General features: G+C 29.2%; 1 long non-coding RNA gene across 1 annotated transcript in view; it reads left to right on the forward strand.

The window, feature by feature from the left end:
• Positions 1-15,343, forward strand: part of LOC136089066 (uncharacterized) — a 38,068-nt gene that overhangs the window by 13,777 nt on the left and 8,948 nt on the right. Inside the window, exon 3 of the long non-coding RNA XR_010642764.1 lies at positions 10,422-10,482. This is a non-coding gene — a long non-coding RNA (uncharacterized LOC136089066). The remainder of the gene's footprint in view (positions 1-10,421; positions 10,483-15,343) is intronic.

Consider the following 15,343-nt stretch of genomic DNA (forward strand, 5'->3'; position numbering starts at 1 on the left):
TTTAACGCTTACATGATAATTTTTTCAATATACATATATTTTTTATTTGTTTTGGTATTTGTTCTCCAACTAGAACTGCGTTAAACCTGGTATTTAAATTAAACGCATGGTTAAATTTTTAATCTGACCTAACGTTTGTTTATCATATATAGGAATGTACATAAATTAGTAAACATGTTTAGGACAATTATAATTTTGTAAATAATTATGTTTTTTGTTCTTCCTCTCGTAATGAATAAATTCTTTCTTCATTAAATAGAGTTGGTAATAACTTTATGCCGTCAAAAAAACTGTAGCCTATTGGTTATCCAAAATAGTATTTTCTTTAAACTTTGAAAAAGTTAACAATGGGAAGTTAACCAAAGTTAAAAGTAAAAAAAAACGGAAAATGGACAAAATAATAATAAAAAGAACAAATTAAAACGTAAAAATAAAACGCTACCAATTTTTCTACACTTTTTTTTTTCGCCAAAAATAACAAAAGATTATTATTTTTTTATTTAATTTTATTTTGTAAAAGTTTTGTGTTTGCATTTTCGTTTCGTAGTTTTTGCTTTCATTTTGTAGTTTTTGTGTTTTGCCTTTTCGTTTGCGTAAAGTTTGTTTTTATTTGTGCTGTTTTGCTAATTATTTTTATTTTTGTTTGCTGTTGCTATTAATTGAGTGTTTTCATATTTTTTTTGTCTTATTATTTAATTTATTATAGCTTTATCGTTATATTTATTTTAAATTAATTCAATTTACGCATGCTTTTATTTATTATCATTGCTGTTGATTTTATTTTGGTGTCACTCCAATGACTAGTTTTTAACTATATGAGTGACACCTAACCTAACTTTGTAAAGTTATAAAAAAATTTGTAATTTTTCAATTTTTTGTTGAATAAATAGATAACAAAAAAAAAAAAAAAAGTTATATATCCATGTAAGTTAAAAACTTTTTCCTTTTTTTAGGACTAAAATATCATGATAATTATGTTAAAAGAATAATCATTTAAAAACCTTTAACACTATCAAAAAAAAAGATTAAAAAAAAAAAAACTTATTGTTTGAAAGAAGCTAAATTTTAAGTTTAAGAAATGTTAATACAAATTAAGCAGGGTGTGTTATAAGGAAATACCGAACTTAGTATTTCATACATGGGGTAAAATACGTGGATAAAGAATTAGGCGACATAATATACTTAAAAAGGCTAAAAACTGGATATAGACTAGGGTTGTTCGCCGTAAACAAAAACTTACGAAAATTTCGCATTTTTATCTTCCGTATTTCAAGTTGTTATTGCGGAAGTTGTTCTTTCGCAAATTCACCTTCACCGTAATGCGTTATACAAAAAAAATAATTAATAATTATTCCGTAATAGCTCTTGTCGAAAAGAGACTTGCGAAACAAATCATTTTGAAAGAATATTTGCGAAACAGTTCCTTACCGAAGGAGCGTTTCGGAATGTGCGCTTACGGAATAAACTCGAAAGTATTCATTAAACTGTTATACAAAAAAATATTATTATTTATTATTTAAATAAAATAATGTTGTTAAATGATTCTTCAATAGTTTTTACATATATATCTATATATCTATATATATATATCTATATATATATATATATATATATATATATATATATATATATATATATGTATATATATATATATCTATATATATATATATATATATATATATATATATATATATATATATATATATATATATATATATATATATATATATATATATATATATATATATATATATATATATATATATATATATATATATATATATATATATATATATATATATTTACACACACACACTAAAAAAAAAAGTAGAAATTTCTACCTTAGGGTAGGATATGTGATATACCTTTAGTAAGATATAATTTTCTACCTTTTAGGATAGAAAATTGTATTAAAAACAATTATTTGTCGTACAATTTTCTAACTTAAAGGTATAATTTTCTACCTTATAAGGTAAAAAATTATACCTTACTAAGGGTATATCTCATATCCTACCTTAACTAAAAATTTCTACCTTTATTTTTTAGTGTGTATATATATATATATATATATATATATATATATATATATATACAGTGATCTTGAAAGATTAAGAAAGTTAGGACGAAGTAGGGGGAGGGAGGGGGGGAGGGGGAAGGAGTTGCTGAAACAGAATACCAGGGGGGCCTAACGCAACTCCAATCTAAATTAAAAAAAATGAAATTTGAGTTAGTTTGACGGAAAGGACAATATATATATATATATATATATATATATATATATATATATATATATATATATATATATATATATATATATATACTTGTATATATATATATATATATATATATTATATATATATATATATATATATATATATATATATATATATATATATATATATATATATATATACAGTGACCTAGAAAGGTTAAGAAAGTTACGCAGCTAAAATTTAAATAGAAAAAACTGAAACTTTAAGTTAGTTTTGAGGGAAAGGACAACGCTTCCTCCGCAACATGTCCCTATACCAGTGTTTACATGCATTAATATTTATCAAGTACCGACTTTGGTTCACTTCCGACATTCGGTTGTTTATTGTCTTTGGCTTTTCAGAAATGGAGGTTTACTATTTATATTCTTATACATAAAAACTTAGTAAAATATTTGGTTCCATTACATTTTATGTCAATTTATCACTAATTTTTAGACTATCTACAGCTCTAAAACTTTCAGCGCTTGTATAATCCTGGTGAGCTTCTATGTTTAAATTTTTGCCCGGGGCAAAGACTCGGGAAAGGGTTGTATTTTACGTACCCGCTTTTTTGCTGCAAAATCTTGCAACTAAATTTTTACAGCTCTCCAAAATAGCCAGAGCTTTAAAACTTTCAGCGGTTGTATAGTTCCAATAACGTTGGGATGTTGAAAATTGCGGGGGAGGGGAGGATCAAATTTAAAGCGTACGTACTTTATGGAGTAGTTATTTTTTAGGATTGACTACATGACCTATATCTCTTTTTGATTTCAACGACAGCATTGTTTCCCAATCACGCAATTTTATTCGTATAAAACCGTTTCTTTTTTTCCATTAACTTACTGACTCAGGGGCTAATTAACTGCTCTCTCACAACTTCGGGTAAGTAATGAATATAAAGAAAGGAACAGGAGAAAAACTGCCTTTGAGTTAAGCTAACGACAAGTTTACATTAAAAATTAGTTCGATAACGACCCTTTTTTTTTAACCGATTTACTATTTGAGGCAAATCTACATGATCCCAAACAAATGACTTACATGCTCTAAGTTTTCTTTTTTCCCTCAAAATGGGAAAGTTTATGTTGTTCAAGTTATGTTCACTATTTAACTCTTGTTCATTGAAAGACATTTTTAGTATATCTTATGAAAGTCTAGGTTTATTTATAAAAATTCACTAACTGAAACATATCAATAATTATTATAATAATTAGTATTTTAGTTACCTAGCTAATCATACGTATTTGATTCATAAAACGTATTTAAATATTTTTAATATGCCGCGTTTCGTAAGTGTTTTTCCGTAATGAAGTTGTTTCGCAAGTTTCAGTGCGAAAGAGTTTTGTTTCGAAAGAAATTTGGTTTTTTATCATTATTTCAAAAAATAAAACCTTAAAATGTTCATATGTTGCAATACTGAAAATAAAATTTTATTATAAACATTTTGGTATATAAAAAATTTAATTTTTACAATTATATCAGTTTGGCCAACAAAATTTTGTTATAGACTCCGAAACGTCGTTTAGCGAAATAGCTCATTTCGCAAGTGCGACTTCCGTAAGCCCTATTTTCGTATGTTGCAAAATAGTTTTGTTTCGTAATTCAACTTGCGGAAGACAACATTTCGTAAGAAGCATTTGCGAAATGAACATCGGCGGTTTTTTTTGTTTCGTAAAATTCGGTACGAAAAAAGAAAATTCCTTATTCTCAATATCCTTCCGAAAGAATTTTATTTTTCCGGAATTGTACGAAACATTCCGGTTAACAACTCTAATATAGACATTCTCTTTTTTCGCTGTAATATTTGGTTATCCAAGAACTCTAAAGAATTAAAAACATTTTTTATCATTTCAATCACGAACAGTTTTGAACTCTTTTCTTTCTTGTAAACAAAGAATTTTATACCAAATAAAATAGCAAATTGATACCAAAAATGGCAAAATTTTGATAAAAAAATTAAAAGCACTTTATTGTTACAACAAAATTAGAGAATAAAAAATCTGCATTTAATAGTAGTTTGATAGCTGTCAACAATCATTTAATCATTCTTTTTAATAACCATGCTTAACCATTTTTAATAACCATGCTTAACCATTTTTAATAACCATGCTTTCAAAAGCTCTGTCTATAAAAAAACAGCGAGTTCATTATTGTTAGATTAGATATAATATAAAATAAAACTTACAACTGTTTATTAAAAAAAATTCAAAATACGATGAGCTTAAGAATTAATAAAAAATGAGAGAAACGAAATAAATATTTTAACTTTAAAGCTTAAATATTGCAAATTTTTTTAAAAAAAGTCTTTTGAAAAAAAGTCTAGACCTATATTATTTTCTACATCAATATTATTTGGCTCCCTAAATTTAGAAGGAATTTTCTCAAGTATTAATCTGCATTCCGATTCACATTTTGTTTAGAGTTCTATTTAAACTTGTGAATTAAACGGCACTTTAAACAAGCAATTTTGTAAAGAAATCACCATAAGTAGATTTCTCCCATTTAAAAAGGAAATTGATAGCGCTACCTAACTTGAACTAACGCAATTTAAGTAGAGATCAAAGAAATTTAAGTAGAGATCAAAGAAATTTGATTAAAATAAGAAAAAACAAATAGCTTCGAAAACCACTGGCCTCACGCCATGAGCCATGAAACGTGCAATTAAAGTAAGTGAAACATAATTTTTGCGTATTTAGCAAAAAGTAGGTAAAAGTGTTTATATATATATATATATATATATATATATATATATATATATATATATATATATATATATATATATATATATATATATATATATAGTTAGTTAGTTATAATAAGTTGCAATGCGAGCTTAACGGTTCACACGAAGTAACCCATCCGAGGACAAGGCACTGCCGATTCTTGAATGCGTTCACTGAATCGTAGAAAAGCAAGTTCTAACGGTTCACAATTCTGTTAGTGAAGAAATTGCTACGCAGTGCGCTGTTACAGACTAATTCTTTGCTCAGTTGTTCTCTACGACCAGCTCTTGGCTCTCTTGTGATTGTTGGTACACACCATTTCACTTTGTCGATTCCTTTTAATATTTTAAAAACTGTTAAATGTGGTTGCCTCTTTGTTGACGCAAAGTTAGACTAGTTAGGTGGAGTTTGATTAGCCTTTCTTAATAGCTATGTTGCTTTGCGTGTCTAATCTTGGTGGCTTGTCGCTGAACTTTTTCAAGTGTTTTTTGGCCTTTTTTGTCGATGATGACCAAGTGCATACTGCATATTCCAAATGTGGTCTGACATATGTTGTATAGAGTTTTTTCCATAGTGCTGGATCTCGCGATATAAACGTATTTTTTAACAGTCCAAGAAATTTATTTGCGATCGATGCGGCTTTACTGACTTGTTTTTCTGGCTTAAGCTCTTGACTTATTGTGGCTCCAAGGTCTATTTATGTCATCTTTGTTGTTAGATCTCTTTTTGCGCCAGGTAGTAGATCTAGCATAGTGAATGTCGCTGATCAGCAAAATATTGGCTTCAAGAGTTAATATTGTCTGGGAGGTAGATAATGAAGATGGCAAATAGAATTGGTCCTAGCACGGATTCTTGGACAACACCGCTAGACACTGGTGCCCATCTTGATGTTGTGTCGCCTAGAACGACTTGCTGTTGTCGATTTGTTAAAAATAAATGAATCCATTCAAGCATTTGACCCGTTATTCCATGTTTGCTCAGTTTTTCTATAAGGCTAGTATGCTGTACTAAATCAAATGCACGTGAAAAGTGGAGAAATACGATATCTTGTGGTATTTTTTTTTAAGTCCGTAGTTTCCAGAAGGTTTGTCGTACATGATTTATTTGGGACAAAACGATGTTGTTCGCTACAAAAAAGGTTGTTTTTTATGAAGTAATTGATAAGTTCATTCTTTACTATTTTCTCTATAATTTTGCAGGGGACCAAAGTTAAGCTGATTGGTCTATATTTTCAGGGATCTTTTGGGCTTCCTTTTTTAAATATTGGCGTTACGCTTGCGTCTAGCCATGCTGTAGGTATTTTTCCAGAACGCAATAATACATTAAATATGATCGATAGTGGCTTGGCGAGTTCGATGACGAGTGCTTTTAGAATGAATGGGTGAACGTTATCAGCTCCTTGCGATTTGTTTCCATCAATTTAAAGTAATAAACTTTCTACTTTGACCGCCGTGATGTTTATGTTTTCTATCCTCTTATTTGTTCTATGGTCGAGTGTGTTAATTTGCGCGTCGTATTTTTTACTATAGACGGACTCGAATTAGTGATTTAATATATCGGCTATGTCCTTTTTTCTGTTTTTTTGTTCACCGCTGTCAGGTTTGAGCGCTTGTATTGAAGTAGATATTTTTAATTTGCTGTTTATATATAAAAAAAGCTTTTTGGGGATTTTTTTGTTGTTTGCTAAACTGAACTCGTAGTTTTTTCTTGCTTATTTGATGCTTTTCTTATATCTCTGCATTGTGGTATTCCGTTACAAGGTTTTTTTTCTATTTTGAGGCTACGCTTTGTTTCCACAGCGTTGTCTTAAGTTGAGATAATTTTTTTATTTTATTGGTCAACCATGGCGCTCCTTTAGTTTTTTAGTTGTTAAATTTATTCTTTTTTTTTGTTATGAATTTTTCACATAGATCATAGTATAAGTTAAGTAATTTATCATAGCTTTCATTTGCGGTTGAGTTATCAAGGAAGTTTTCCCTGTTGATTTTTTCTGCCTCTTTTTTTATTGATTTGTAGTCGCCTTTGTAGGAATTAAATTTCTTGCATGAAAAGGTGTGGCCAGGTTTTTGGGCAACTAGAAAATTCCATTTGTAGATTTTTTATTTAATTTACATCGTCACATTACACATCGTCAAGAGTGGTTTTACATTGTCCATTTGCTTGTATGAATGTGGGAAAGTCAACAAGTTGAGTGAGGGAACTGTCTTCGAGCATAAATGAATTTTACAGATGGGTTATTTTCAGGGGCAGTTACACATACGGTACCATCATTAAACCATTTCACATTTGGAAAGTTAAAGTTACCGCAGATGAGTGTTGAGCTAAATTTTTCAGTGCCAACAAGTAGCTTTGCTTTGCTAATGCTTCTTCTAATTGCAGTATCGGTTGATAGATCATTTGTATATCTTGAGGTAGACGGTAGTCGATATAAACACCCTGTTAGAATGTTTTCATTGTTTATGTTTAACGAACGCCAAATTTGCTCGCAGTTTGTGTCTGTTAATTCTTTATAATCAATTTCAACAGATGGCAAGTCTTTGCTTACATAAAATGCGACTCTTCTGTGAAAACCCTCTCTATCTTTACGAAACACATTGTAACCGTCCAGATGTGGGACTGATTGGCTTGGGCAGTTGACTAAGACATATGCTGTGAGTTCGTTGAGTTTGTTTGCATTTAGTGATGTTACATTAGTGTAAATACATCTTATATGTTTATCATTATTTATTGCCGCTATCAAGTTATTAATTGGTTGCACGTTTGTGGTGTCATGTGGCAAACTTAGCTGATGATGGTATTGGTTTTTTGCTGCTGCAATCAAGTTGATATTTGATGATGAAGTTGCGGTATAAAATGCGGTATAAATTGCGGGCCGAGATGTTGTCGTTGGGCATTGTTTGATAATATTACTATACTGTTAGCTGACAACGAGTTTGTGGCGACATGTGGCAAACCGAATTGGTGAAGGTATTCACTTTTCGTTGCTTTGATCAGGCTAATATTTGATGATGGAATTGCGGCATAATTTAACGGGCTGAGATGATGATGCTGAGCGTTGTTTGTTATTGTTACTAAGTTGTTAATTGGTGACGAGTTTTCATCGAGTTGTTTTTCTTGTTTACATGTCAATGAGGCTGCAACAATTTTTATTGCTTGGTTCTTTTGCTATAAATTTGGTCTTCTTTGTGTGGTATCCACACGAGTACACCATTGGGTATTCCCCAACAGTAGTGCTTTCTATTTCTTTTTTTTTTGTATCTCAAGGTTTTTCCGTTTTTTTGTTCAACGTGAGTTAGTTTGATGTTACGCTCATCTCTTTCAATTCTTAGTCTCTTTTCTACGTCTCGTTCTGTCTTTGTTTTATTTCTATCAATGTACACGTTGTCGAACCCATTGTTCTTAGCTTGTTACGCTTCCTTAACAGTTCAATTTGGCTATTATTATTATTGAGCACTACTATTGTTAGTGGAGGTCGTTTAGCTGCACTTATTGTGTTTGCAAATGTGTTGGTTGCATTTGTTGCTCCGTTTGACGAGTCTTCTTGCTGCTGTTTTTTATTCTGCGTACACTTTTGACAATTTCTTTTTTGAGTCTAGGACAACTATCAGAAATTTGATGCTTTCTTTATCTTGTTTTTTTTTTCTTTTGGATCTTCTAAATCACATTCATTGACTCCGGTTATAATTACGTTATGTTTAATTTTTTCTCTTTCGTTCATTTCTCGAGTGACTTGTACAGCAATGACTTTATCTCTGTCTGTTATTTTTGTGCCCTCTTTTACGATGTCCGCTAGGGTGGCTGAGTTTTTTACTCCGCTGCTTGTTGGTTCCGCTTGTTTAAGGATGGGAATTTCTTTTTCAAAACCAATTTCTCTTTGTTTTAGAGCTGTAATTGTCTCTTTGTTTATTGTTACCTGGGCTTTCAGCGAGCTGATCTCTCCCCCAAGTTCAAGGTCATGAACGGTCAGCTGCGTTATCCAGTCCAGCATATCACTTTGAAATTGAGTCTTTTGTTCTTGGTAAGAATCTGAGGAAGTTTGATTCGATAGCTGCAGAAAGTATATATATATATATATATATATATATATATATATATATATATATATATATATATATATATATATATATATATATATATATATATGTTTCAATGTCATATCTTGTTGTTTGTGTATATATATATATACATGTTTCGCCAAAGTATATAATGCCACAAGAGCATGTGAGTTTATAGACACCGGGATTGCTATTTGGATTTAACTTAGACGTGTTGTTGCATAAGACGTTTTTTAACGTAGATGGTGTAGTAAAATTTATTCTGACGTTGTAAGGTTTAAGTTCTTTTCTAAGTTTTGAACCTATTCTTGGGAGCCATGGAAGTTGAAAGTGAAAAAACTGTATATTTAACTGTATATTTAATATTTAGCAAATATATATATATAAATATATATATATATATATATATATATATATATATATATATATATATATATATATATATATATATATATATATATATATATATATAGATTTGTCAGTGTGTATTATTGATTGATTTTGAAGTTCTACTAAACCATTTGTTTGTGAATTGTATGCACTTGCCATGCGTTGACCTGTCCCAGTTTAGCTGTGAAGTTCATTAGACAGGTCATTCACAAATTCCCAGCTTTGATCGTCAAACTGTGTTTCAAAACATTCGCGCCTACATATAGTTTATAAAGGAACAATGCCGCAGTTTTTGCGATTTTATCAAAAAGGGGTTCAACCCATTTGCTGAAATGGCTTATACTATTAAATGGCTATATATATGGCTATATATGGCTATATATGGCTATATATGGCTATATTTATGGCTATATATATGGCTATATATTTATAGCCATAAATAGCCATACGTCTTATTTTGTGCGGCCGTGGCGCAGTGGTTAAAGCGCTTGCTTATTAAGCAGGAGATCCAGGTTCGAAACAAGCTCTGGACAAATTTTCGCGTCACGGTAAAGAAGGAGGCGTGAACTTCCTGGTTAAATGCACTTCCGCGGTGCTCTGTGACAAGACCGTTAGGACTTCTTGGGGCACCTGAAATAAAAGTAAAAATTAAATATGTAAATGGCTATATATATGGCTTATACTATGAAATGGCTTATACTATCAAATATTTATAACCATTTACTTCTGGGAGTTTAGTCATATCATTTCCAACTTATTTCATGTTGGGTTTTGAAATTGATATACTTTGTTTAATTTGAAGCTTCTTTTTTTTTGCTTTTTTGATAACTTTCCCCTCCTTTCCAAAGAAGGCCATTTTCAATTTATAGTAGGTTTTTTGAAGAATATAGTCGGTTAATTAAGGATTTCAAAGTTTTCAGTATAATATTCTAAGTTTGAGAAACTTTTTTTTTTTCGGAAAGTAGTCAATATTTTTTCATGATTGAACCTAATTTTATTTCTAGAATCGCCCCTGTTAGCTTTATTACAAATATCATTACCATCATGCACAGACTTAATTTCATGGTATTGCTCTATATTTATATTATTATTCTGTATTTTATAATATTATAGTATTATACATGTTTTTTATTTCTTAATAAAATTTATTTATCGGAAATATATATTAAATTGGTATTACAAAATTATAAAAGAACTTAAAAATCGGAAAACATAAATAAAATATAAGTAACGTGATTTATGTCTTTTTGAAAAATGTTCTAGAACATTTCCATAAATATCTTTAGATAAAGGAATGTAAGATAATTTTATAAATTTTTAAATAGTTGTTTATAAAATTATCTTAAAACAGTTTACTTTAGAACATGTATAGCTTTCTTATAACAAATGAACACAATTTTTTTTTTTTTAAGTTTATTTGATTTCTAATGCTTTTATTACAAAGCACCGCTATATTAGGTTTAACATTTAATTAGTCTCTATTTCCAACTTATCACCAATTTTAATGTGATTCGAGAGAGGTTTTAACTCGGAACCCCTGGAGTAACGGTTTAACAACTGCGCTACGCCTGTTAATTGTCATGTAAAACATGATACCCAAATACATTCATAAAAACATAAAGATATATTAGCCTCTTATGTAATGTTGCTAAATAACATACATTTAGCATGAGAGCTAACAGTTTGAAAGCATGTCAACAATTCCTATTTATAGGCTTTACAATATTTATGGGTGTCTAAGTATCAATATGTTTATACTTTTTTATACATATTAAAGATTTATTAATTAATATATAAAAAATAAAAAATAAAAAAAGCTACTGTTAAAGAACCTTAAAAAGGAGTGACTTAACATTTGTAAATTTATCCCAAATCACGCTAGTATAAAAAACTATTATTTATTAATTTTATTATGTATTTCGCATGATAAAGAAAAAAGGGACAAAAATTAGGCAATAATAGTATATAAATACATGACTGGGGCAAGAAGAAGACAAATTTGGTCTTAATGCCAAGCCCCTTAAAATAAAAATTTCAATAACAAAAATTAGAAAAATAACGTTAAAAAAACAAAAAAAAACTCTTAATCAAAAGCTTTAGAAAAAGTTTTATGCTTAAGTCTATTTTTAGATTGTTTAAAAAAAGAAATGGTTATTAGCACATTATTCAAAAGCGTGCTCCATAGTTTTAGACCTATAGATTTTTGTTTGAATGTAATTGTTTATTGAAAAACGTGTTGGGTATAAATCTATTTTTCCGAAAATTGAGTTAAATATGGATGCCGTTTTTCTACCAACTTTGAACATAAGAATAAGAATATAATAAAAGTTAAGTTAATAATACTTTTTATTAAGTAAATAATAAAGTTAAAAATACGTTAAGAATATTAAACTTAATAAATAGCAATTTAGTGTGTGAGAGGCGATCTATATACATTTAAAATAAAAAGCATAAAACAACAGCTGCGTACAAACTAAATTTTTCTTCGTAATATTTTGACCTATTTTGCATAGATCGTCATCAGACTCTTATATTTGGTTGATTAAGATGCATCCCGTTTATCTTTTAAATAGTTTTTTTGATGTTCAATGCATCTCGTTAAAACATACTTTTTTGTTTCGTCTATGTATATACCGCCACAAGGTCATGGGAGTTGCTATTGGGAATTATTTGTGACTTGTTGTTGAATAAGATATTTTTTAACGTAGGTAGTGTAATAAAAATTATTCTTACGTTGTAAAGTTTAAGTTCTTTTCTAAGTTCTTGGGAGCTATTGAATCTTAACTGTATATTTACTTGTTTCTGTTTAATTATAATTTATATCAGTAAGGTTATTTCTTTTCTGAATATAGTTTTTGGCTGTTGTTTCAAGCTTTAATCTATCGTGTCCATTTTATGCAAACATGTTTACTAAAAACTGCGTTCATGGTTAAGATACTTTGTGGAACAAATTTTAATGGCACGAGATACAAAACCTTTAAAAAACACTCATAACTATTTTTTGGACTAACGTTTGATGTTGGTTTTATTTTTATATTAGTAATAGCCGACTTTCGGTGGATTTTAAAGCCATAGTATGAGTTATTAGTGTTGGTTACAGTTATATCCAACAAGTTTAATTTTTTTTTACTATTTTCTTTTTCTCAAGTATATTTTGTTGGATCTTATTTGTTTAATAATTCCAGAAACTCACCATGATTTTGTATTGAGTCGAATCTAGCATGACTGTCATCTACTTATCTTCTGTAAGTCTTCGGTGAAAATTGACCAACCTCAGCAGTAATAAGAGCATTTGTTTCCAAATACGGCAAAAATGTCTTAGCAATTACGGTCATTAAAGACAATCCTATACTCAACGCGGTTAATGCATGTACTGGAAAACACACGAATTTTGCGTTTTTATAATAAGGTTATGTTTCGCTGCATTTTTTTAACCCGAATAATTTTTAGAAAAAAAAGTTTTTTTTTCTCCTAGCGCTTTAGTTTGATTAATATCAAACAAAATTAAATTTTTTTTTAATTACTCAAGTTTAGATATAAAATTTTGCTTTAAAGTTGATGGACCATATCTTGGTATAAAATAGTGCTGCTCTCAATGAAGATAAAACATTAAACTGAGAAAACAACTTTTTCAAACAAGTTTTAAGTTATATGTTTAATTTCTAACCAGTCATATGTCTGCAAACATATTAAAGGTAAAAAAAAATTAGTTATTTCAAGTTTAAAATCTGTTTTTTCCATTTTATATGAAAGTTTTTATTAGTATGAGTGTGAAGAACACACAAATTGACATACGACTAGTTAGACTTTTAAAGTTAAACCTCTTAAGGTTTATTTAAAAGTCTAAGCTCAAAATTCAAACATTACTGTGATGTGAGCCATCCCTATTTTATAATGCCATAAAACTATTAAACTAAAATTCCGGTCTTTAAATTATCATAGATTAATGTATATTTTTTATTTGAATATACATATTTTTTATTTTTTTGTAGAAAATATATATACATATTTTCATACTCCATGGCAAAAGATATGTTAAGTTTTAAACAATATATATAGATATTGTTTAAACTTAACATATCTTTTAAAACTTAACATATCATATTGTTTAAAAACAAATGTTGCAGACCAAAAAAAAAATATGTTTGTTATCACCGAGAACAAACAAGACAAAAAAGTTTGAGAACTTGCATTAACGGCGTTGAGTAGGTCTGAATTCGGTATAGATCTTATATCGTTTTTGTATAAAAAATAATATTGGTTGAGGCAGAGTTCAATCATTTTCAGAGTTCGATCATTTTATGTATATCATAAAGCGTTAATTTGGTTCTTTTTTTAAGATTATAAATGTCGTTGTTTAAAATACCGATAATCACAGGAATCGCTCTGTCAATCGGAATGGAGGGATACAATGCCACCACATTAAAAGAGACCTGAATTTCACTAGTATCAACTAACCTAAATTTCGTTTCGTTGACAAACAAGGAGGAGTTTAATAATCTTGCTTTGTTTTTGTTTAAAGTTGGTTGTAAAATATATACCCCCCTGTTATATATACCCCCTCGTTATTCAAGTAATATAAAAACCGTTAAAAAAAAAATAATAATTAAACTTCAATGTAATGTGTTCTTGCGTCTTAAAAAAGAAAAATAAGGTTTCCGAAACGACGATGTGACGTAATCACCGTCGTCTTCATTCAAACCGCCTTCACCCGGAGAACACTAGTGAAACTGTATTTCCAAGGACTCTTTCACTTTTCTCTTAAAATAGTCTTCCTCTACTTTAACAGTGTTGTTATTAATCCAGCCAAAGGCACCATGGCAATTTCTGGAATGCCCCGCTACGGCCGAATTTTTCCATTTTCCCTCAAAAGTATGTTTTTGATGTTGGCAAATGCGAGTTGAAACCTTGAGTTTTGTTTCACCTACATAGAGCTTTCCACATGAACACTCCAGTTTGTAGACTCCTGGGTAAGAGTTGTTGGGAAGTCGAGGCTTGTTTTTTTGAGTTATTAATTGTTGAAGGTTTTTTGGTGATTTAAAAACTGGAGTATAGCCTACACTTTTAAATATCTGTTTTAATTGATTACTTAATTTTGGTACCCATGGTAGAGAAATATAATTTGGTTCTAGTTTTTTTGATATTATTGTTGTTGTTTTATTGATTATTTTTATTATTTTGCTTATTGTTTTTTATTTTTTTGACAATGTTTTGAAGTATTTTTTTATTATAACCATTTTCTGTAAACATTTCTGTTAGAAACTTTAACTCATGATTTATGTGTTCTTTACTGCATAATGCAAAAGCTCTTTGGATAAAACCTTTAAATACACCATAAATTATTTTTGGATCGTAACAAGAATGCTGCTTTATTTGCACATTAGTTATTGCATCTTTGCGATAGATATTAAAAAGATATGTTCCGGATTTTTATTTGTTATTGAGAGATCGAGAAAATTTATTGTGTGTGAATCACTTTCTTTTTCAATCGTATATTTGATATTTGTGTGTTGATTATTTAACAAGTCAAGAAAACGTTTTGATTCTGCCTCATTTATAAAACGGGAATGGATATCATCTACATACCTTTTAAATGATTTTACACATATTGGTGGTGTAAGATATTGTGCCTGTAGTAACGCTTTTTCTTCATAATGTTGTAGAAAACTCATTACTACCATTAATGATAAACCTATAGGACCAGCATCTTCCAATGTGTGTATGTTGCTTTCATGTAAAAAATAACAATTTGACAAACACAAATCTAAAAGTATTTTTATTTCTGAAAAAGATAATTTTGATTTGGTAGTTGATTGGCATTGGGTAGTTATTAGTTGGTTTGTGTGCTTTGATGACACCATATATTCGTGGAGGAGTGGCGTCGCTTGGATAAATTGATCTATATTCATTTTTTGTAAACTTTGTT

The sequence above is a fragment of the Hydra vulgaris genome, chromosome 12 (genome assembly GCF_038396675.1).
Source record: "Hydra vulgaris chromosome 12, alternate assembly HydraT2T_AEP".
In the NCBI taxonomy this organism is placed as follows: domain Eukaryota; kingdom Metazoa; phylum Cnidaria; class Hydrozoa; order Anthoathecata; family Hydridae; genus Hydra; species Hydra vulgaris.